This window comes from Zingiber officinale, chromosome 2A (genome assembly GCF_018446385.1).
Source record: "Zingiber officinale cultivar Zhangliang chromosome 2A, Zo_v1.1, whole genome shotgun sequence".
In the NCBI taxonomy this organism is placed as follows: domain Eukaryota; kingdom Viridiplantae; phylum Streptophyta; class Magnoliopsida; order Zingiberales; family Zingiberaceae; genus Zingiber; species Zingiber officinale.
In genome coordinates, this window is record NC_055988.1 from 100,246,528 (window position 1) to 100,271,960 (window position 25,433).

Genomic DNA, 25,433 nt, shown 5'->3' on the forward strand with positions numbered 1-25,433 from the left:
TGAAGAGGCAATGGAGTATATGGTTTCTTCTCCTTAGCCTTTACTTTCCTTTGAACATTCTTCCTTCATAGTGATCTTCAAAAGTATATTAATTGTCAAGATGCATGCTATAAAACTATTCAAACAATCACTTAGATAATGTATACTGATATAATTTTTGATACTATCACTACAAGTCAAGTTTGATTTTCAAAAACTCATTGCAAATGGGAAAGAAAAAACACAAAACTCTTATATGGTACAAGAACAAAAAAACTAATTATTTATCCTTAGAACTAGATGAATAGAGACACGTGTTAAAGATTGTCAAGTGATATGCAAACACAAGCAATGGGATTGGTAGTGTAAAACATACAAGTACATACTTTAACTTGTTGTCAATTTCAGTGTAAGCTTCCAAATAAGAGTTGTCTATTTCATAAACCACAGTAGCATAGTTAGGCAATCCAAAGGTCTGGGAATTATGACTTTAAAAATGATGACAGTAGAAAGGGGAATTTCAACAATGATGAGCTTTTGTTCGTGAACTAAAAAATAGTCAAAAAATTTCATCTTTATGTTTAGACATTCAAAGAACGAGATAATATCATGTATGCAGAGGTAAAATTCAATGAATAACCAAACAACACAACAAGAAAACTGTTCATTAGCAGTGTAATATTTTCGTCGCTAAACCAAACAAATACTTACCTTTCACTCATATATATGGTCATGTCATCAGTAGAATATTTTTTTGAAAAAAAAAACTGCACCATTAAAAATAATCTCGCAGAGAACATGAACCTCACAATCAATAGGAAGAAAACCATAAAAAGGATGGAGAAAGAAAAATAACAAGAAGCCACAATTGTAAAGTTTTCCTAACCTGTAAGGTGAACAATCTATCATTGATCTAGACTTCTTTGGTCAAAAAGTATGCTACAATCCCAAATTAAGTATCATAGATGTATAATTTCATCAAAAGAACTAACTCGCTGTCCAAAAGTAAGTTAAAAAATGCATAAAATGATTTAGAGACCTAACAAAACCTAATCTTAATCTAGTTAGAAAACTCTAATTAGCTCCACCCAACCTATTCAATACTTGAAATGAAATGCATTACTAGGATTTGATGATGGACGAAAAAAGAGAACTACATATGTATTCCTAGAACTCCCACTCTTTTCACAAGTGATAGGAAATTGATTGGCGATAGACAAACTCTCATTACTAAGATTTGATGATGGACGAAAAGAAGGAAGAGCTTGAACTACATATGACTTATCATTTGTGCTTGTTCAAGTCTAGACAAAGGCCATTCTCTTTTTGGAAGTACATCTGTATACAAGTAATCTGATGAAATCTGTTGAACACAATGTCTGTCACTGATACTAGTACTTGATCTCATAGATGAATGGTGCATTTCATTTGATTAACATAATCAATCACACATAGATTACATCTCCAAATCTGAGAGAATAGGTCAATAGTATAAGAGTAAGGAAATTCATTACCTAACTCTTCTTCTTTGACAATGCGATGACGTCCAAAGGTCACTAGCAGTGGCACGGTGGCCAGGGGTTGACTTTGTTTGTTCGGTCTTAGGTGGCATCCCCACTAGCTGGTGCAGGGAGGTGGGAGCTCTTAGATGGCGGCGATCGTAACAATCTACCTTCTGGCGGCGGCGTCTCTGGGAGAAAAATCGGCGAGGGCAGGCCATGGATCGATCAGCTAGGGAGAGGTGAAGCTTGCTCTCCCATGGACAGTAGCTGTGTAACGCCCAAAAATTCTCAAAATAATTATTAGAAATATCTTAGTATTTTTCTGGAATTTTAGGATATTTTTACAGAATTTTTAGAGTAGCGGGAGTAGCAAAAATAAATAGAAAACGAAAATAACCTACGCGGGAATTGAACCCGAGACCTAGCAAACTCTATGCCTTATGGTGGACTCTAGTAACCAAGTGAACCCAGCAGGGTCGTGCTGAAAGAAAAAGGAGGCAATTAAATTTATATTCAAGTTGGGCCGGAATTAACCACTTAATATAAATAGGGAAATAAATTAGTGAAGAGTTATTTTGATCGTGACTTCTCCTCACCCTAGCCACGCCGCCCCCTTCTCCTCTTCTTCTCTCGGCGCCAACCACAGGGAACCTAGGGTTCCATCCCCTAGGCTACCAGGAGCACCTTCCGGCGACGACTCCGACATGATGACGCTTCCCTTCGCTAGAGGAACACCTAGACGCAAGAGAATCGTCGAGAAGATCGTCTCCACCGGAAATCTAACGATTAGAATCGTAAGAAAACCAGCATAAGAGGTAAGAAACCCCTCACCTGTAGTATAAGTAGCTCTCGTGTGATTGCATGCTTTAGTTTAGTAGTTTATGGATTTTTGGGCACATAGGGTGTGCAACAGCGCACACCAAGTGCTTGATAGTATGTTCAGCACAATTAAAATGCGACTTAGGCATTTTAATAGTTTAGCCTAATGCGATAGAAGCATTTAATTAGTATATGCAGTTTTACTACAGCTTATATGGACTACAGTCCAATGGGTGGGCTCCCACAGTCGCCTCTAGGTTCAGACAACCTAGCTCTAGGTTCAGATAACCTAGAAATAGCACTATAAGAAAATTCAGTTATATTCAGTATTTTATTTTAGCAGAGGCACTGTACTGGATTAGATATCTATTGGGTTGGGCTCCCATAGTCATCCCTAGGTTCAGATAACCTAGTAACCCTACTAAATTCGGGACTTGCAAACCCGGGTCTAGTTAGGGATGCGCGCATAGCATGTACAGATGCCGGGCCCATCAGCAGCATGATTATGTATTTTAATCTATTATGATAAGTAGTTTTCAAAACTCACAAATCAGTTGTGTATACAGTTTAAGCTCAGTTCTAGTTTGGTTTTAGTTTTAGCTCAGTTCATGCTTCAGCTTAGTTTTCATTATTGATACATGTGATAGTTCTATGACCAGTTTTGCTTTCTATGTGTTGTATGTCATGCCATGATTAGCATATTTAGAATGTATTTCAAAAAGCATGTTTTAAAAGCATAATTTGCATCGTATGCATGTTTTGTGAGGTAGATGGTTTCTTACTAAGCATAAAGCTTACAGATACTCTTTCCTTATACTGCAGATAAAGGTAAAGGAAAGATGGACTAGCGGAGGCTGGAGGACAATGCAACGACGGTGTGTGTGGAAAAAGGAACTTGGAATAACGATGTTTGGGAACTAGCCCACTTAGAACATAGCACTCTCTTTATGTCATTACTTTCTTGCACTTTAGTTGTTTAAGTGTTTCGAATTGTGACAGTTATGCATAGAATCTTTGGTTGTCATGATTTCAGTTAGCTAACCATGAGTAGTATTATGCCTAGTAGTTTTATTTGTTGTTATAGAGTTGATGCATATGATTTCGGCACGAAGCAGTGCTGAAATCAGACTTCTGATACGAAATCAGACATCCCGATCGATCAGCCGATCGATTGGGGGTCTTTAATCGATCAGCTGATCGATTGGTGATTTTGTTCCGCGAACAATAGGCTTCTGGATCGATCAGCCGATCAATCCAGTCGCTTTCTGTCACGAACAGTAAGCTTCTGGATCGATTAGCCGATCGATCCAGTCGCATTCTGTCACAAACAGAAGGCCCTGGGATCGATCACTGGATCGATTGGCCAGTCTGGATCGATCAGCCGATCGATCCAGAATATTGTTGAGCACAGTAGCGTGCTGAATCGATCACTGGATCGATCCAACCTAAGTACCCGAGTACAGTAACGAGCTGAATCGATTACGGGATTGATTCGACCATTCCAATCGATCCGTGGATCGATTGGGAGGCCTGATAACAACTGGAAACCCTTAGCTCAGTTCCTTGACCATGGGGGATGTAAAATATGTCATGAATAGTTTAGATTACACCCCTTAGCACCTATAGAATAAAGAAATGATAATAGTTTAGCCAAGTTTTAATTAGTACAACTTCCGCATCTAGACTTAACAATGGTCAAGGATATAGATTAGCACAATATATTGTGACGGTCCAACCTTACAGCTTAGTTAGTAGAAGGTGGGTCGTTACAGAGTGGTATCAGAGCCGTTTCCATACTTCCTACACACACATCAGCATTGAACCTACAGCTTCCAAGTAAGAATACCTCTCACTTTGTTATGTTTATTGCTTTCATGTTTGTAGATAACTAGAGTATGCTTATCTGTGATAGTAACTAACATGATAGCCTTAACTATGTAGACATGATGATTTAGTTATGTATGTCCTTTGTTCCTTTAGAAATGACACGAGGACGCCCAGCTACAAGGGCACCAGCTACTGAGCCCCAGCATGAGGCAGACAGTTCAGTGCCTCCTCCAGACCTTACAGCATTAGTGGCTCAGTTACAGCAGCAGCTAGCTGAACAGCAACAGGAGATAGCCACCTTAAAGGCTAATCAGCAAAATACTCCCACAGTCACCCCGGAACCAAACTTAGCAACGCCAGTAGTCTTAGAGGTTCCACCAGTCCAGCCTACATCACCAGTAGCCCCAGCAACAGAGGCAAGAAGAGAAGCCTATCTGATCCAGTGGCAGAGAGTCAAGCCAGAGAATTGAACCATGGGATGCACAGGCCTGGTTCAAAACACTGGAGAGTACGATGGAGCTTCTGGACTGGCCAGAACATGAGAAGGTGAAGTGCGCCTCCTTCTGTTTGATAGGAGATGCACGTATGTGGTGGGAGAGAATTAGAGCGAAGCGCCCAGTAAACCAGATGACATAGGCTGACTTCGAGAAAGAATTCTTCGAGGAGTTCTTTCACATGCGGGTCACAAACCGCCACTACGACGAGTTCACTGAGTTTCGCCAGGGCAACCTTTCAGTGGAGGAAGTCGTGAAGAAATTCAACAGGTTGGCTCGTCTATGCCCTGAACTAGTCAGCACAGAAAAAGAAAGAGTTCGGTTGATGCTCAAGATGCTGAGGCCGGAAATAGCGATGAACGTGGCTGGCGGCATTCATAGGCCGCAAACCACCGAAGAACTAGTCAGCAGTGCTCTGACCACCGAGCACTACCAGAATAATATCAAGCAGCAGAAGCAAGTCCTCTCAGAGTCCAAAAGACAAGGAGGCTCAGGCACTCAGAAACACCAGGGCCACAGCTCCCACGGCTCTAACTGGAAAGGGAACTTTAACAACAAGCGCAAACCAGGGAGTTACCCAAAAGGAGGACCAGCTAGTAAACAACCCAGTTATCCCAAGTGTGTTACTTGTGGGAAATTCCATCCTGGAGTTTGTCGTAATGGCACACGAGGATGCTTTGAGTGTGGACAAGAAGGGCATATGGCTAAGCAGTGCCCAAACAAGACCAGCTTTGCTCCACCACAACCGATTCAGTATGAAGTCAAGCCAACACAGTTGCACCAGATGCAGGCTGCTTTAGATGGTCCACAGATCAGCCAGGGCAGACTAGAAGCCCCTCCAGCTACAACCAATGCGAGGATCTACTCACTCACCAGAGAGGACGTAGCAAATGCCTCGACAGTTGTTACATGTCAGATTAGTATTTTACAGCAAAATACAACTGTCTTATTCGATACTAGGGCAACCCATTCTTATATATCCAGGGCATTTGCAAAGAAATTAGCGATACCTCCAGAGGTACTCAGTAGTCAGTTTCTGACGACGTTATCTTCAGGAGAAATTATGGCATCCACGCACTGGCTCAGAGCAGTGCCAGTCATTATAGCAGACAGAGAACTCTTTTGTGATCTGATAGTGCTAGATATGACTGATTATGAAGTCATCCTTGGAATGGACTTCCTGATCAGATACGGTGCCTCTATAGAGAACAGTAAATAGAAAGTCGTATTCCAACCTGAAGCAGAAGCACAGTTCGAGTTCATCGGAGAACCCAAGAGAAAGGCCAAGAAGTTTCTCTCAGCTATGAAGGCACAGAGATTAATGGATTCAGGATGTACGGGATTTTTAGCACACGTAGTTAGTACCAGTCAGGACAAGGACCAATAGTTAGCAGAGGTTCGAGTCGTATGTGACTACCCAGCAGTCTTCCCTGAAGAGTTACCAGGCTTAGTACCAGACAGGGAGATTGAATTCGAGATAGAGCTCATTCCTGGTACCGATCCTATTTCCAAAGCACCCTACCACATGGCTCCAGCAGAACTGAAGGAACTTCATGAGCAACTACAAGAGCTACTAGACAAGGGCTTCATACGTCCTAGTCACTCACCATGGGGAGCGCCTGTATTGTTCGTGAAGAAGAAAGACGAGAGCATGCGCCTGTGTATAGATTACCGGGCACTGAACCAAGTCACGATCAAGAACAGGTATCCTCTTCCCAGAATAGATGACCTGTTTGATCAGCTAAAGGGAGCAGCAGTGTTCTCTAAGATAGACCTCAGATTAGGTTATCATCAGGTGAAAGTTAAAGAAGGGGATATACCCAAGACAGCATTCAGGACCAGATACGGATATTACGAGTTCGTAGTCATGCCCTTTGGCGTGACAAATGCTCCAGCTACTTTCATGGACCTCATGAATAGGGTATTCAGAGAATACTTAGATAAGTTCATTATCGTATTCATCGATGACATCCTTATCTATTCAGGAACTCAGGAAGAACACGCAGAGCACCTGAAAATAGTATTGCAGACCCTTCAGCAAAACCAGCTGTATGCCAAGTTCACGAAATGTGAATTTTGGTTAGATCAAGTGTCCTTCCTGGGTCACATCATCTCAAAGGATAGTATCATGGTAGACCCCAGTAAGATAGAAGCTGTGAGTAACTGGAAAAGACCTAAGAATGCTAGTGAGATCATAAGCTTTCTGGGATTAGCAGGTTATTACAGAAAATTCGTAGAGGACTTCTCCAGGATAGCCTCTCCCCTGACAGCTCTCACCAGAAAGAACAGAAAATTTCAGTGGACAGAGGACTGCGAGAACAGCTTTAGCAAGCTAAAGAGGAGATTGACCAATGCACCTATTCTGGCTCTACCAGGAAACACAGACAGCTTTGATATTTATAGTGATGCCTCTAAACTGGGACTAGGAGCAGTGCTGATGCAAGATGGTAAGGTGATCGCCTATGCCTCCAGACAACTCAAGGAATATGAGAAGAATTACCCTACTCATGACCTTGAGCTTGCAGCAGTAGTGTTCGCTCTCAAAATTTGGAGACATTACTTGTATGGAGCTCAGTGCAGAGTGTATACAGATCATCAGAGCCTGAAGTACTTCTTCACTCAGAAGGATCTGAATATGCGACAGCGTAGATGGCTTGAGCTAGTCAAAGATTACGATATAGACATCCTCTACCACCCAAGGAAAGCCAATAGGGTAGCAGACACACTTAGTAGGAAGTCCAGCGCTACCTTACTATCCCTAGCAGTCATGTCACCGCCCCTACAGAAGGAGATCACAGATTTCGGTCTCGAACTCATAGTTGGGCAGCTCTCTACTAGGACATTAGAGTCTACCTTGCTTGGTGACATTCAGACAACCCAGAAACAGGATCCTGAAATTTAGAAAATCAAGCAAGGGATAGCAGAATCAGATAGTAGAGAATTCAGAGTGTCCGATAGTAGGGTATTATACTTCAGTGACAGACTCTGTGTTCCAGATCAGGAGGAACTAAAGAGGAAGATTTTAGATTAGGCTCACAGGACTCCTTATGCGATGCATCCTGGCTCCACCAAGATGTACTAGGACTTAAAGAAACGTTTTTGGTGGTCTGGGATGAAGAGAGGCATCGCTAGATATGTCAGCACCTGTCTAACCTGTCAGAGGGTCAAGGCAGAACACCAGAGACTAGGAGGAGTTTTGTAGCCTATTCAGATTCCAAAATGGAAGTGGGAAGACATTTCAATGGATTTCATAGTGGGATTACCCAGAACCACGAATGGTTTTGATACCATCTGGGTAATAGTCGACAGGTTGACTAAATCATCCCACTTCTTAGCTATCAGGATATCCTACTCCATGGAGCAGCTAGCACAGTTGTATCTCAAGGAGATCGTTAGATTACATGGAGTCCCATGAACCATTATTTCAGACAGGGACAGTAGGTTCACATCACACTTCTGGGAGTGTGTACAGTCAACATTGGGCACTAAGTTAAAATTTAGCACAACTTTCCATCCTCAGACAGATGGTCAGACGGAGCGAGTAAATCAGGTACTCGAAGATATGCTCCGAGCATGTGCCCTAGATTTCAAAGGAAGTTGGTGCAAATATCTGAGCTTAGCAGAATTTGTATACAACAACAGCTATCAGGCCACCATCGGCATGGCACCTTACGAGGCTCTCTACGGGCGGAGGTGTAGATCTCCAATCTGCTGGTATGAGAGTGGTGAACAGAAAGAACTAGAACTTCAGACAGATCTAGTAGCAGACACCACAGCAGCTATACAGCAGATCCGCCAGAAGATAGAGACAGCTCAGAGCCGCCAGAAAAGCTATGCTGATACACGGCGCAGACCGTTAGAGTTCTCAGTTGGGGATTCAGTGTTCCTCAGAATAGCTCCCATGAAGGGAGTAATGCATTTTGGGAAGAAGGGCAAATTAAGTCCCAGATATGTGGGATCATACCTTATCAGCAGGAGAGTTGGCAAGGTAGCATATGAGCTAGAGCTGCCCCAAGAAATGTCAGCTGTTCATAATGTATTTCATGTCTCTATGCTGAAGAAGCATATCCCAGATGCCACCCAGGTGATTGAGCCCCAGCTAGTACCAGTCCGCGGAGACCTCGGCTATGATAGTCGACCTATTCAGTTAATAGACCGAGCTGTTAAGAAATTATGGAACAAGGAGGTACCATTAGTAAAAGTCATTTGGCAAAATCACACAGCAGAAGAGGCAACATGGAAGACAGAAGCCAGTATGAGACAGAAATACCCAGAGTTATTCTAAGTTCGAGGACGAACTTTTTATAAGGTATGGGGGATTGTAACACCCGAAAATTCTCAAAATAATTATTAGAAATATCCTAGTATTTTTCTGAAATTTTAGGATATTTTTACAGAATTTTTAGAGTAGCGGGAGTAGCAAAAATAAATAGAAAACGAAAATAGTCTACGCGGGAACTGAACCCGAGACCTAGCAAACTCTATGCCTTATGGTGGACTCTAGTAACCAAGTGAACCCAGCAGGGCCGTGCTGAAAGAAAAGGGAGGCAATTAAATTTATATTCAAGTTGGGCCGGAATTAACCACTTAATATAAATAGGGAAATAAATTAGTGAAGAGTTATTTTGATCGTGACTTCTCCTCACCCTAGCCACGCCGCCCCCTTCTCCTCTTCTTCTCTCGGCGCCAACCACAGGGAACCTAGGGTTCCATCCCCTAGGCTACCAGGAGCACCTTCCGGCGATGACTCCGACACGAGGACGCTTCCCTTCGCGAGAGGAACACCTAGACGCAAGAGAATCGTCGAGAAGATCGTCTCCACCGGAAATCTAGCGATTAGAATCGTAAGAAAACCAGCACAAGAGGTAAGAAACCCCTCACCTGCAGTATAAGTAGCTCTCGTGTGATTGCATGCTTTAGTTTAGTAGTTTATGGATTTTTGGGCACATAGGGTGTGCAACAGCGCACACCTAGTGCTTGATAGTATGTTCAACACAATTAAAATGCGACTTAGGCATTTTAATAGTTTAGCCTAATGCGATAGAAGCATTTAATTAGTATATGCAGTTTTACTACAGCTTATATGGACTACGGTCCAATGGGTGGGCTCCCACAGTCGCCTCTAGGTTCAGACAACCTAGCTCTAGGTTCAGATAACCTAGAAATAGCACTATAAGAAAATTCAGCTATATTCAGTATTTTATTTTAGCAGAGGCACTGTACTGGATTAGATATCCATTGGGTTGGGCTCCCATAGTCGTCCCTAGGTTCAGATAACCTAGTAACCCTACTAAATTCGGGACTTGTAAACCCGGGTCTAGTTAGGGATGCGCGCATAGCACGTACAGATGTCGGGCCCATCAGCAGCATGATTATGTATTTTAATCTATTATGATAAGTAGTTTTCAAAACTCACAAATCAGTTGTGTATACATTTTAAGCTCAGTTCTAGTTTGGTTTTAGTTTTAGCTCAGTTCATGGTTCAGCTTAGTTTTCATTATTGATACATGTGATAGTTCTATGACCAGTTTTGCTTTCTATGTGTTGTATGTCATGCCATGATTAGCATATTTAGAATGTATTTCAAAAAGTATGTTTTAAAAGCATAATTTGCATCGTATGCATGTTTTGTGAGATAGATGATTTCTTACTAAGCATAAAGCTTACAGATACTCTTTCCTTATACTGCAGATAAAGGTAAAGGAAAGATGGACTAGCGGAGGCTGGAGGACAATGCAACGACGGTGTGTGTGGAAAAAGAAACTTGGAATAACGATGTTTGGGAACTAGCCCACTTAGAACATAGCACTCTCTTTATGTCATTACTTTCTTGCACTTTAGTTGTTTAAGTGTTTCGAATTGTGATAGTTATGCATAGAATCTTTGGTTGTCATGATTTCAGTTAGCTAACCATGAGTAGTATTATGCCTAGTAGTTTTATTTGTTGTTATAGAGTTGATGCATGTGATTTCGGCACGAAGCAGTGCTGAAATCAGACTTCTAATACAAAATCAGACATCCCGATCGATCAGCCGATCGATTGGGGGTCTTCAATCGATCAGCTGATCGATTGGTGATTTTGTTCTGCGAACAGTAGGCTTCTGGATCGATCAGCCGATCGATCCAGACGCTTTCTGTCGCGAACAGTAAGTTTCTGGATCGATCAGCCGATCGATCCAGTCGCATTCTGTCGCAAACAGAAGGCCCTGGGATCGATCACTGGATCGATTGGCCAGTCTGGATCGATCAGCCGATCGATCCAAAATATTGTTGAGCACAGTAGCATGCTGAATCGATCACTGGATCGATCCAACCTAAGTACCCGAGTACAGTAACGAGCTGAATCGATTACGGGATCGATTTGACCATTCCAATCGATCCGTGGATCGATTGGGAGGCCTGATAACAACTGGAAACCCTTAGCTCAGTTCCTTGACCATGGGGGATGTAAAATATGTCATGAATAGTTTAGATTACACCCCTTAGCACCTATAGAATAAAGAAATGATAATAGTTTAGCCAAGTTTTAATTAGTACAGCTTCCACATCTAGACTTAACAATGGTCAAGGATATAGCTTAGCACCGCATATTGTGATGGTCCAGCCTTACAGCTTAGTTAGTAGAAGGTGGGTCATTACAAGCTGGATCGAAAGAGAGGAGCTCGACGTCGGCAAGATCGGGAGAGGAACTCGGCGTTGGCTTGGAGAGGAATGCGGCGGCACTGCCAGGTTGGGCTCGACACCGTGAACAGATGGCGATGCCCTAGCGTGAGGAGGCAGTGGTAGTTGAGTGGTGCCAGCGTGATCTGCGATGGCGGCGGTGCGACTGCAATAGGAAACTAGGGCATATGAGAGGGGAAAGGGCGGCGGTGATTGGGAGTAACCGGCAGCACCCTCGACGGCTGGCGATGGCTGTGGCTTCGGGAATGTGAGGGCAGCGGCGGCTGCATCGGAGGTCAGCAATGAAGAGGAGATCGCGGTGACGGTGAGATCGGCAAGAGAAGAGCAGGAATGGGGGAAAAAATGAGATTGTTTAGATTTATATATGTAGGTTATTAAATAAATAAACTCCCACTTTATTGGTACTCGAAATAGGCTTTCTCTAAGCTTAATCGATTTACCCTATTAAATGTGTCATACTGACTCCGTTTATATTCTAAAAAATTTCTAAAAATTTTCATAAAATTCTACCTCCCAAGGAAGCGTCGAAAGGTCGATGCGCTAACACTTTAAAGGCAAAGCAGCGAGAGCGACGAGGAGCGTCTTTCGCGGAGGAGTCGCGAAGGAGGAGTCGGAGATAGGTTTTTGTTCGTTTGAAGAGTCACAGAGAAGTGGGTTTTAGGTTTTTTTTCATGAAGTTAAAAAAACTGTTGTGTTTTTAGGATTCAACAACATTCAATAGACAACAGTTTAATAAAACTGTTGTATATTATCACATAAGCAACACTAAAAGACAATAGTTTTGTAAAACCGTTGTCTTTGACACACATTAGACAACAGTGTTTTGAAAAATCGTTGTTATTTAAAAAACATTATGGTGAACAACAACAGTTTTCAATAAAACTATTGTTAAATGGAAAAAAGACAACAATTTCTTGAAAAACTATTGTCTATTAGGTGTTGTTAAATCCAAAAATTCTTGTAGTGCATGTTCAACTAAGACTGTGGTAGTTAATACTTACTTTTTCTTCAACACAGATTTTGGCTCACCAACCCTGTTAAAAATAAAATAATAATATTAATTAAAATAAAAAATTGAAAGGTTCATAATCTATGGATTAATATTTAAAAATACTAATTACAAGATAAATAACATTTATACATAAATAAAATCATGAAGAACCATCACCACCATCATCGTGGTTGTCATCGCCATTATCACCGTCATGGGAAGGAATCTGACTTAGAGGGGAGATCAACTAAAAATGTCACATGATCAAGTTTTGTTGTCGGTGCCTCTCTCTTCTTGATCCCTTTGCGTCCTTTCTTCATCTCTTTGTAATAATATTCCCTTCAGATTGCTAACCTCTTCAGTTAAGGTATTTACTTGGGCCCTTAGTGCTGGTATGGTGGAAGAAGATGCACCAGTTATTCTTTAGGTGCTGCTTAAGGAACTCATCCCCAATAACTTTCCCCCCTTTGGTCCTCCATTGGCCTCCATCCATAAACTCAAATTATTGCCAATAGAGGACTCAAACCCCTGAATATTGACACCAGCTTGTGAGCATGTCTGGGCTAGCTCGAGCTCATCATATTTTTCCTATTTTTTAAAACAGATATGATATTGATTAGATATAATAGAAACACATATAATATTAAGAGAGAGAAGGTACTTAACTAATAAAATCTAAATTATACATTAAGATCAAATAAATAATAATCTCAACCTTTACGACTTTTGCTCTAGCCCCACTCCAAGTCTTATCTTTTTTTTATAAAAGTATAGGTGAAAGTATCTATGAAAGCAGGCTCCTTCCCCATCTCCCTAGTCTAAAAAAACATGGTTACAAATAATAAAATAATTTGATATAGATAAAAATTATTGAGAGAGTTAAAAAATTACCAATCTATGTCTATGCTCATCTATATTAATGGAGCCTCCCACATATATCACAGATAAGTCATCAGAATTGTAATATTGATTTATTCTATTTAGGCTACTCCTTTTCTTACTCTTCTCCATTGCCCAAAAGTTAGTGATCCTCTCCCAATTTTCAACGGTGATGGAGTTTGGCTTTTTCCCTCGACTCTTAGCATGATTCAGTACATGCCTGATGTGATCGCCATATTTTTTAAATATTCTTTTGATCTCCATTTCGTCAGTCGGGTCCCAATTATTTAACTACTGAAATGAAAAAAAATAATTAATTATACATTCACTTTAAATTTGAATATAAACTCAAGAAAATATACCTTAAACTGGCTTCACCATAGTTCTTTTAGGGCTTCTAGAGTGCTTGAATATGTCATTGATTCTCCTCCCCAATGATTATTCATGATTCTATTAATTTCATGAATAAATTGTACAAGATTTTCAAATCTTCAAATAATTAAGATAGATCAAAAAATAAAATATTTTATAGTACTTACAAATTTACGATGGGGACTATAAAAGCTCTGTCATTAATAAACTCAACAAATGAGTTTCTTACTAAGTCAGGAAGATCTATGGGGACTAGTAACTACACTGGTGATGGTACTGGCGGCGACGAATGTGAAGGCACTGGAGAAGGTGCATGAGATGGTCCTGCCTGATCAGGGGGTGACGTGTTGGTTGGTCCTAGGAGGATCGTACCGGTTCCATTGTAGTAAAATTTTGTACAAGTGTCGAACCATTTCCTAAACAACCTATTGTATTCTTTAGAAGTTAAATTAGGAATCACAAATGGAACTTAACATTATTGATTCCAAATTTAACTTATCTGTTCTTAATGGTTTAGACTTGGATCGCAAGCGGAACTTAACACTATTGATCCAAATCAACCTATGTTATAAATTTAATTAAATAGTAATTTCTAAAATTGGCTTCCAGGACTGCATGGCGAGGCACATGGCCTTCTTAGGTATGGGAGCATCCACCACCGCCTAGACAAAGCCTTTTAAGGAAAGTTAATATTTAATTTTCTTATATAACTCTAGATTTAACCAAAAAGAACAATCGAATCACAAATTCAAAAAATAAAAAAATTTGAAAACTTTAGAATCATATGCCTCTTGTGTTTGGTATTTCCAAAAATAACTATACAAAGAAAACTAGTATGATGCGGAAAACAATTACTAGTTATACCTTTCTTTGTAAGCAAATAACCTCTTGATCTTCTATCGTATTCCTCTTCTTATCCCAGACGTTGTGTGGGCAACGATCTACCGAGCTGAGAACCACCAAAGCTCCTTCTTCTCCAAGCTAGATTCGGCCACCATCAATTCTCCAAGAGAAGTAGAGGTCCGACCACCACCACCAAGCTCCAAGAGATGCAAGAAACAAAACCTCCTTTCTCTCCTTCTTCTCCTAGCTAGAACCGGCCACCATCACCAACTCCAAAAGAAAGATGAAATCAGCCACTAAAGAAGAAGAGAAGAGGAGAGGGAGAACCTCTAGGGCCGACCACACCAAGGAGGAAAAGAGAGGAAGAAAAAGAATAGAGTCGTTACCATGAAGACACCTCTACCCCCTCTTTTATAATCCTTGGTCTTGGCAAATAAGGAAATTTAAATAAAAACTTCCTTAATTCTTTTGCCATGAAAAGCTAAAATTTAATTAATTAAAATTAAAATTATTTTCTTAATTACAATGGTCGGCCACTTTAATCTCCAAAACAAGGAGAGTTTTAATTAACACAAGAATTAAAACTTCCTAATTTATTTCCAGAAATTTATAAAAAATTTATCCAATAATTTTTCCCTTCATGGTGGTTTGTAAAAAGGGAATTTTATAAATTAAAATCTATCTTTTAAACATGTGGATGATTTCCAAAAAGGAAAGTTATCTCTAAAAAATTAAAATCTCCTTTCAATCTATAAATAAGGAAAGATATCAAATCTTTTTTTAATCTTTTGTAGAAACTTATAAAAGAAATATTTAATTTTTAAACTCTCTTTTAAATCATGAACATGGTTACAAAAAAGGAAAGTTTTCTTAAAAATAAAATTCACCTTTCAATCTACAAATAAGGAAAGATATCAAATCTTTTCTTAATCTTTTGTAGAAAGCTATAAAAGGAAAGATTTAAATTTTAAACTCTCTTTTAAAACCATGTTATCCACATAAGAAAAAAATTAAATAAAATCCCTTTTATATTATATGTGGCCGGCCACACCTAGCTTGGACTCCAAGCTAGGGCCGGCCACTAATCTTGGCTCAATCCTTAGGTCTTGGCTGGCCTTAGCCTAGGTTCCAAGCTAGCTTGGTCGGCCACCAAAAAATGGGTAAGAAGGTGGGTATAGGTGGGTATAATTCTCTATATACAAGTGGCTACGATAGGGACCGAGAGGAGGAATTGGTTTTGGTCTCTCGATTTAAATAAGCTTCCCGTGTTCGCCCCGAACACACAACTTAATTTCATCAATAATAATTCATATCAATAAAGAATTATTATTGAACTACCGCACCAATCCCAAATTATATTTTGGATTCCTTCTTATTATGAGTGTGTTAGTCTCCCTGTGTTTAAGATGTCGAATGCCCACTAATTAAATGAGTTACTGACAACTCACTTAATTAATATCTTAGTCTAAGAGTAGTACCACTCAACCTCATCGTCATGTCGGACTAAGTCCACCTGCAGGGTTTAACATGACAATCCTTATGAACTCCTCTTGGGGTCATTCTCAACCTAGATTACTAGGACACAGTTTCCTTCTATAATCAACAACACACACTATAAGTAATATCATTTCCCAACTTATCAGGCTTATTGATTTATCGAGCTAAATCTCACTCATTGATAAGTCAAAGAAGTAAATACTAAATATATGTGTTTGTTAATTTATTAGGATTAAGAGCACACACTTCCATAATAACTAAGGTCTAGTTCTTTTATCAAGTCAGTATAAAAAGAACTTACCTAAAATGGTCCTACTCAATACACTTAGAGTATACTAGTGTAATTTATTAGTCAAGATAAACCAATCCCTTATCACACTACGACTTTACCGATGGTTTGTTCCTTTCCATCTAAGTCATGAGCAACTATTTATAATTTATAAAGAACTGATAACATGATCTTCTGTGTGTGACACCACACATCATGTTATCTACGATATAAATTAATTGAACAACTACACTTAACATAAATGTAGATATTTTTGACCAATGTGATTCTTTATTTCGAAAATAAATGTTTACAAAAAACTAGGCTTTTAGTATAGACTCTAACAATCTCCCACTTATACTAAAAGGCTAAGCTGCCATATCTGTTGCCATACATCTGATTCTCAAACCTTCAACATGCCCATCAAAAGCTCTTGCCTTAAGGGCCTTAGTGAAAGGATCTCTCAGGTTATCATCTAATGCAATCTAGGCGGGAACAACTTCTCCTCGTTTATACGATTTCTCGTATTAGGTGGTACTTGTGCTTTATTGTGTTTACTTGCCTTATAGACTTATAGTTTCTTCGAGTTTACTACTGCACCAAATAATTTTTTGCAAACTAGAAATCATATCTAAGTCTATCTTGAAGTATCTAAGCCATACAGCTTCTATGGCTGCCTCAGAGGCTGCCATATTCTTTAGCTTCCATAGTGGAGTCTGGAAAGCGCCAATGCTTAACACTCCTCCATAGTTATGACTTCACTTCCTAAAGTAAACACAAAATCCCGAGGTTGACTTACTATTGTCCCTATCTGATTGAAAGTCAAAATTCGTGTAACCCACAGAGATCAAATTATCTGCCTTGTAACCTAGCATATAATTTCTAGTGTCTCTAAGGTACTTCAATATATGCTTTATCGCAATCCAATGTCCTTGTCCAGGGTTACTTTGATATCTGCTAACCATGCCCACGGTAAAGCAGATATCCGGTCTCGTACACAACATTGCATACATTAGGCTTCCTACAGCCGAGGCATAAGGAACTGCCTTCATGTCCTCTATCTCTTTTGATTCTTCGGAGACATCTCTTTAGATAAAGCTACTCCATGCCTAAAAGGTAAGAAACCTTTCTTGGAGTTCTGCATGCTAAAATGAGCAAGGATTGTATGAAGCTCGGGATGAGCACAACATTCTTTTCTTGTGATCACTTTGATCCCGAGAATATGTGTACATTCTCCTAAGTCTTTCATATTGAATTGCTTGAACAACCATACCCTTACTTCCGACAATACTTTGATATTGTTTCAACTACCAAAAATGTCATATACGTATAGTACAAGAAATACCACCACGTTTTCATCACACTTTTTGTATACACTAGACTCATCTGGATACTGATTAAATCCATAGGGCTGGATTACTTCATTAAACCGGATGTTCCAAGACCTTAAAGCTTTTACTTCAGTCCATAAATAGACCGATTGAGCTTTCACACTAGATGCTCTTTACCCTTTGCAATGAACCCTTCTGGTTGGATGCTTTCTTCAAGACTTACATTAAGGAAAGCTGTCTTGACATCCACTCTCATATGAGCAGCAATAGATATAAGATTCCGGATAGACTTAAGCATGGTTACTGGTAAAAGGTTTCCCTTTTCCAACAAACCTTGCTTTGAAAGTTTCCACCTTCCCGTCTGTCCCTCTTTTTCTATTGTAGACCTAATGGTTTTTACACCATTTGGTGATTCTACAATCTCCCAGATTTTATTAGAATACATATATTCTAATTCTGTATTCATTACTCTTTGCAAAGATGCTGCATCTTAATCTTGGAGTGCTTCGTTATATGTTCGGGAGTTAGGTTTATGTTTACCAGGGATCAAGTCCAAAGACTCTCCCAAAATATGAATCTTTCAGGTTGCCTAACAACCCTCCCACTAGACGAGGCACTGTCTGCAATTGTGCATCATTTGTAACACGTGTTGCAGTTTCTTGTGGTATTACATCTTGTACAGTTGGTGCTAGATTAGACGTGTCCTTTATTATTTCTTTAAGAACAATTTTACTTATGGGCTTTGCTTCATTACATAGTCCTCTTCTAAAAATCGGACATTGGTGTTAATAATGACCTTCTGATTTTAAGGACTATAAACCTCCTTTCGTTTCTCTTAGGATAACACACAAACAAGTGAACTCCTGTCCAACTTCTCAGTGTCTCCCTTCAGCACATGTGTTGGCCTACCCCAAATCCAAATATGCTTCAGATTAGGCTTACGCCTATTCTGCAATTCTATGGGAGTAGAGAGTTCTGACTTGAAGGTACTACGTTCACTTCCGTTTCCAGAGTATATCCTTAAAACAAATTTGGTAATTTTCTAAATAACTCATCATCGATCTAATCATTTCCATAAAAGTCCTATACCTTCTTTCTTCTACACCATTCTGTTGGTGTGTACCAGATGCAGTCAGATGGGATTGAATCCCGACTTCTGATAAGCGACTCCTAAACTCTCCTAAGAGGTACTCGTCACTACGATCTCACCGTAGTGTCTTGATACTTTTACTTTGACGTTTCTTTGCATCAGTCTTGTACTCTTTGAACTAATCAAAGCACTTAGACTTGCGGCGCATCAAGTAAATATATCCGTATCTCGAATAGTCGTCTGTAAAAGAGATGACATATTCAAAACAACCTCTTGCCTGGATAGTCATAGGTCCATACAAATCAGAATGAACCAGTTCCAATACATCTTTGGCTCTTTACCCCATAGTCAAAAAGCTTCTTGGTTATTTTTCCTTCCAAGTAAGACTCACAGGTTGGAAATATTTCCCCTACCAATGAACCCAAGAGTTCATTGGTTATTATCCTTTGAATCCTACTCAAGTTAATATAACCTAGCCTTAGACTATCAAAGATGTGATTAGTTCATTTCTGAAGGTTGCTTTCTCTTAAAGTTAGAAGATGTGTTATTAATTTCCATTTATTGCATCGTGCGAGTTGTTGGATTATAAATTGTCAACTAACGTACTAGAACAGATATCTTTCCTATTTTCTTGATAACAATTTTGTTATCAAAATAGACACAATATCTATTCTTTAATAGTTTAGAAACTGAAATCAGGTTCCTTCTAAACTTAGTACATAAAGATAATTTCTGAAAATTCATATTTTATTCCTATCAGAGGATAAACATCTCCCACTGCAACAGCTGCTACTTTTGCAGTAATGCCCATGTAGACGGTGATTTTCCCTTCATATAGTTGTCGGGTTTCCTAGAGCCCCTATAATGAATTGCAGACATGATCAGTGGTTCCCGTATCTACACACCAGGTACCGGTAGATAACACCACTAAACATGTATCAACTAATGAATAAAATACACCTTTATTGTTCTCTCTAAGAGGATAGTCTACCTTAATGTCTAAGTCCTATTTCCAATCATTATAATTGGGACTACTAAGTCTTTTCTATAGTATAACAACTAGGGGATTGACAAACATTTTAAATCCTAAGAATAAAAAATATTTGGTCAAGACCAACTCCTTAAAATCCCTGTGAATTTTGTATGCCACGATAGTGTGGATGTATACAAAATCAAAGAGGAGATTTTATCCATTAATTTTATTATCTCGTCAACCTGACGAATAAAATTAATAGTTGGTCTGTCTTTGATCAAATATTTGGTCAAAACTTTGAATTTAAAATAACATTGATTCCTCAAACAACATTATTTAAATTCACCAACACCTCAAACACCGGGAATTATGCATGCCACGTTAGTGTGGACGTATACAAATTCAAACATTCGTAAGAGGAGGGTCTTACCCATTAATTTTATTATCTTATCATCCTAACTTTATGACAAATAAAATTAATAGTTGATATTCCTTTGGTCCCGCAAAACAATAGCAGTGACTTCGTTGGGGAGGATACTATTGAATGCGTCTAAGTGTATACCATTACTTGATACTTAGTCCATTAAATAGGATTGTGCCCCTTCAGTTGGAGAAGATCACACGCTCCTAAATAATTTCCTATAACCATCCATAAAGGAGGTTTGATCTAGTGATCCGCAACAAACCCATCCGTTGTGGAGGGAGGCACTCAGAGCCAACACGCAAGCTTGTTGCATCACTTACAAACCAATAATGGAGACCGTGGAATTTATTTAAAAATCTCTCTCCCACTTAGTTATTTAAGGTGAGGAATTTTAACCTATGCTAGCATATATCACATGCACACACACACACATCACAGTAAATAAAAGCAATAAATTTGGAAATTAATTTTCCAACTATTATGGCATTTTCCGTCACTGTTCTTCGTGTGCTCCAACCCTAGCTGTTGCCATCTTTAGCCACCGTCATCGGGTCTAGTCGTCGCATCTATCTTGCTTCTTATTCTGCTGCGCCTCTGGTGCTCCAAAAGTACCACGCCTCGCAAGCATCTGATCCGCGACAAAAATAGAACTTTACATATATTGATCCTATATTCCACGAAGGAATGTACATGTAATCTAGATCGAAAATAAAATTCTAAAATCCTAGGGTTAATACAACTCATGTTGTATTAGTTACATACAATCATGCACACACAAAATATTGCCCTTGACATGTCCAAGGGTCCAATCACACACAACATCTATATGTCATAATAGTTGGAGCCTGCAACCAAAGAGTTAGCATATCCTACTATTATCCTGCCTAAATTATGTATGACATGTGCATAATTAAATTGAAAACCAAACACACAGAGGCAAACCCTAGCTCTGATACCAATTGTTGGTTGGTCCTAGGAGGATCGTACCGATTCCACTGTACAAAAATTTTATACAAGTGTCGAACCTTTTCCTAAACAACCTATTGTGTTCTTTAGAAGTTAAATTAGGAATCACAAATGGAACTTAACATTATTGATTCCAAATTTAACTTATCTATTCTTAATAGTTTAGACATAGATCGCAAGCAGAACTTAACACTATTGATCTGAATCAACCTATGTTATAAATTCAATTAAATATTAATTTCCAAAATTAGCTTCCAGAACTGCATGGTGAGGCACATGACCTTCTTGGGTATGGGAGCATCCACCACCGCCTAGACAAAGCATTTTAAGGAAAGCTAATATTTAATTTCCTTATATAACTCTAGGTTTAACCAAAAAGATCAATCAAATCACAAATTCAAAAAAAAAAACACAAATTCGAAACAAATTCAAAAACTCTAGAATCATATGCCTCTTGTGTTTGGTATTACCAAAAATAACTATACAAAGAAAACTAGTATGATGCGGAAAACAATTACTAGCTATACCTTTCTTTGTAAGCAAATAACCTCTTGATCTTCTACCGTATTCCTCTTCTACGTTGTGTGGGCAACGATCTACCGAGATGAGAACCACCAAAGCTCCTTCTTCTCCAAGCTAGATTCGACCACCATCAATTCTCCAAGAGAAGTAGAGGTCCGACCACCACCACCAAGCTCCAAGAGATGCAAGAAACAAAACCTCCTTTCTCTCCTTCTTCTCCTAGCTAGAACCGACCACCATCACCAACTCCAAAAGAAAGATGAAACCGGCCACTAAAGAAGAAGAGAAGAGGAGAGGGAGAACCTCTAGGGCCGGCCACACCAAGGAGGAAAAGAGAGGAAGAAAAAGAATAGAGTCGTTACCATGAAGACACCTCTACCCCCTCTTTTATAACCCTTGGTCTTGGCAAATAAGGAAATTTAAATAAAAACTTCCTTAATTATTTTACCATGAAAAGGTAAAATTTAATTAATTAAAATAAAATCCTTTTCTTAATTATAATGGCCGACCACTTTAATCTCCAAAACAAGGAGAGTTTTAATTAACACAAGAATTAAAACTTCCTAATTTGTTTCCGGAAATTTATAAAAAAATTCTTCAATAATTTTTCCCTTCATGGTGTTTTGTAAAAAGAAAATTTTATAAATTAAAATCTTTCTTTTAAACATGTGGATGATTTCCAAAAAGGAAAGTTATCTCTAAAAATTAAAATCTCCTTTCAATCTACAAATAAGAAAAAATATCAAATCTTTTCTTAATCTTTTGTAGAAACTTATAAAAGAAATATTTAATTTTTAAACTCTCTTTTAAATCATGAACATGGTTACAAAAAAGGAAAGTTTTCTTAAAAATAAAATCCACCTTTCAATCTACAAATAAGGAAAGATATCAAATCTTTTCTTAATCTTTTGTAGAAAGCTATAAAAGGAAAGATTTAAATTTTAAACTCTCTTTTAAAACCATGTTATCCACATAAGAAAAAATTTAAATAAAATCCCTTTTATATTATATGTGGCCGGCCACACCTAGCTTGGACTCCAAGCTAGGGCCGGCCACTAATCTTGGCTCAATCCTTGGGTCTTGGCTGGCCTTAGCCTAGGTTCCAAGCTAGCTTGGTCGGCCACCAAAAAATGGGTAAGAAGGTGGGTATAGGTGGGTATAATTCTCTATATACAAGAGGCTACGATAGGGACCGAGAGGAGGAATTGGTTTTGGTCTCTCGATTTAAATAAGCTTCCCGTGTTCGCCCCGAACACACAACTTAATTTCATCAATAATAATTCATATCAATAAAAAATTATTATTGAACTACCGCACCAATCCCAAATTACATTTTGGGTTCCTTCTTATTATGAGTGTGTTAGTCTCCCTGTGTTTAAGATGTCGAATGCCCACTAATTAAATGAGTTACTGACAACTCACTTAATTAATATCTTAGTCCAAGAGTAGTACCACTCAACCTCATCGTCATGTCGGACTAAGTCCACCTGCAGGGTTTAACATGACAATCCTTATGAACTCCTCTTGGGGTCATTCTCAACCTAGATTACTAGGACACAGTTTCCTTCTATAATCAACAACACACACTATAAGTAATATCATTTCCCAACTTATCAGGCTTATTGATTTATCGAGCTAAATCTCACCCATTGATAAGTCAAAGAAGTAAATACTAAATATATGTGTTTGTTATTATATTAGGATTAAGAGCACACACTTCCATAATAAATAAGGTCTAGTTCTTTTATCAAGTCAACATAAAAAGAACTTACCTAAAATGATCCTACTCAATACACTTAGAGTGTACTAGTGTAATTTATTAGTCAAGATAAACCAATCCCTAATCACACTACAACTTTACCGACTGTTTGTTCCTTTCCATCTTAGTCGTGAGCAACTGTTTATAATTTATAAAAAACTGATAACATGATCTTCTGTGTGTGATACCACACATCATGTTATCTACGATATAAATTAATTAAACAACTACACTTAACATAAATGTAGATATTTTTTACCAATGTGATTCTTTATTTAAAAAATAAATGTTTACAAAAAACTAGGATTTTAGTATACACTCTAACATGACGTAGGTACACTGGTAGGTGATAAATCTATCTGTTCCTGTGATCTCCGTCTACGTCCACCCCATCCAAACATATGCTAAAAATTCCAATATAGGATAAAGTAAATTGTAAATTTGATGCATAAAAGAGAACATTAAAAAACTTTCCATATTTATGTAAAGCTCAGAGAATAATTAAGAGGGAAAAAATATGAGATGTCACCTCTAATAACCTGTAGGAAAAAATATAGTGTAATAACAGATAAAACATATAAAATTAAAAATGAGACGGTATATAAAAAACTCATTGAGCTATGAGTTTGGTAAATTTGCATATTAAAGGTAAAATGTACTTGTAAAAAAACCAGTATCACATATGGAAAAAAGTATGGCAAAATTTTTAAATTAAGATAACAAAACTTACCCATCATAAAAAATCAAAGTCCTCATTGTCATTATCCTCCTCCTTCTCCTCCTCCTCCTCCTCATCATCATCTTCATCAATTTCACTTGTATCCATGTTTATCACTACACCACTGGGATCTCATAAAGTTGGAATAATATATTCCTCAATCTGAAAGGTGTTCGCAACTTCCTCTTGTTGATATACAATGTTTTTCCAACATGCCTCAATTTTTTTTTTCATGCTTTGGTTTTACAAACAGCTCACCAATCAATCTTATCACGTTTCAAACTAGGATACAAAGAATTACTTGTTGTGCCAACACAAATGGTTTATATCTCTTATAAAATCTCTTATGATTTATTTCAACCAAATTATAATGTGAATGCACCTTCATCCCTTTGATAGGCTCAAACCAGTGACACATAAATAAGATAACTCGTATTTCTGGCCTTGGATATTTACCTCTATAATTTCATCCAGCAAATTATAAAAATCATTGTTTGCACCTCCATCATTGGATGACTAAACACACACCCCACTATTCATGGTATTCTTTCCCATTCTATATTCTTGAGTATGAAAATTGTATCCATTTATGAAATATGCTGGCCAAGTGTGTACGAATGCATTTGGACCCCATGACAGATGGAATAGTCATTCTTGCTCAAGGTGAGCTTGATTACCATGAATCTAAGGTCAAAACACCAATTGTTAAAAGTAACCATATGTGTCAACCAAATATAGATTTTTACTTATATATGATTTGAACCAGCAAATTCTTCTTTAAAAAATTGATCAAACTCTTGTGTCGATAATTCAGAATATAAGTTTTATAAAATCCTACTCAAAAAATATATTATAACATAAACAATTTACAACGTTACAAAATTTTAAAAAATATATACTTACTCGTAATATGGCGATACTTCCAGGCAATTCAGTAAAATATAGGTTTGGGTTGCTTGCCATTCTTTATCAGTTAAGTATCTTTGTTTACACGGTCCACTTAGTCAATCAAGATAGTTAAAAATTGAAAATGAGTTTATATTTGGATCAATAGGACCATCATCATTCTTTCTCGCTCTTCGCCTTTTGCTATGAACATGAAGTTCAAAATAATATGATGCAAAAGTTGTTACTTCTTCCACAATATATGCATTAACAATAGAGGTCTCAACTCATGTTTTATTTTTCAACTTTTTTTCAAATGATATAAGAATCTGTTGATAATAAAATAAATTATGTTAAATATTAATATATAGTAAAAATAGTAATTTTTTATGCATTCAAAGAGTCAAAGTATAGAAAATAAAAATTCTAACTTTCAGATGGATACATCCACAAAAAATGGATAGGTTCTCCAACTTTGGCCTTGTATGGCAAGTGAACCAAAGATGCTCTGGCATAAAAAAAAGATAGTGGAAATATCCTTTCCAAATTGAACAAAATGATTGGAATGTCTCTCTCTAACTTCTCCATGTGTGAATGTCTCAAAATCGTTAAG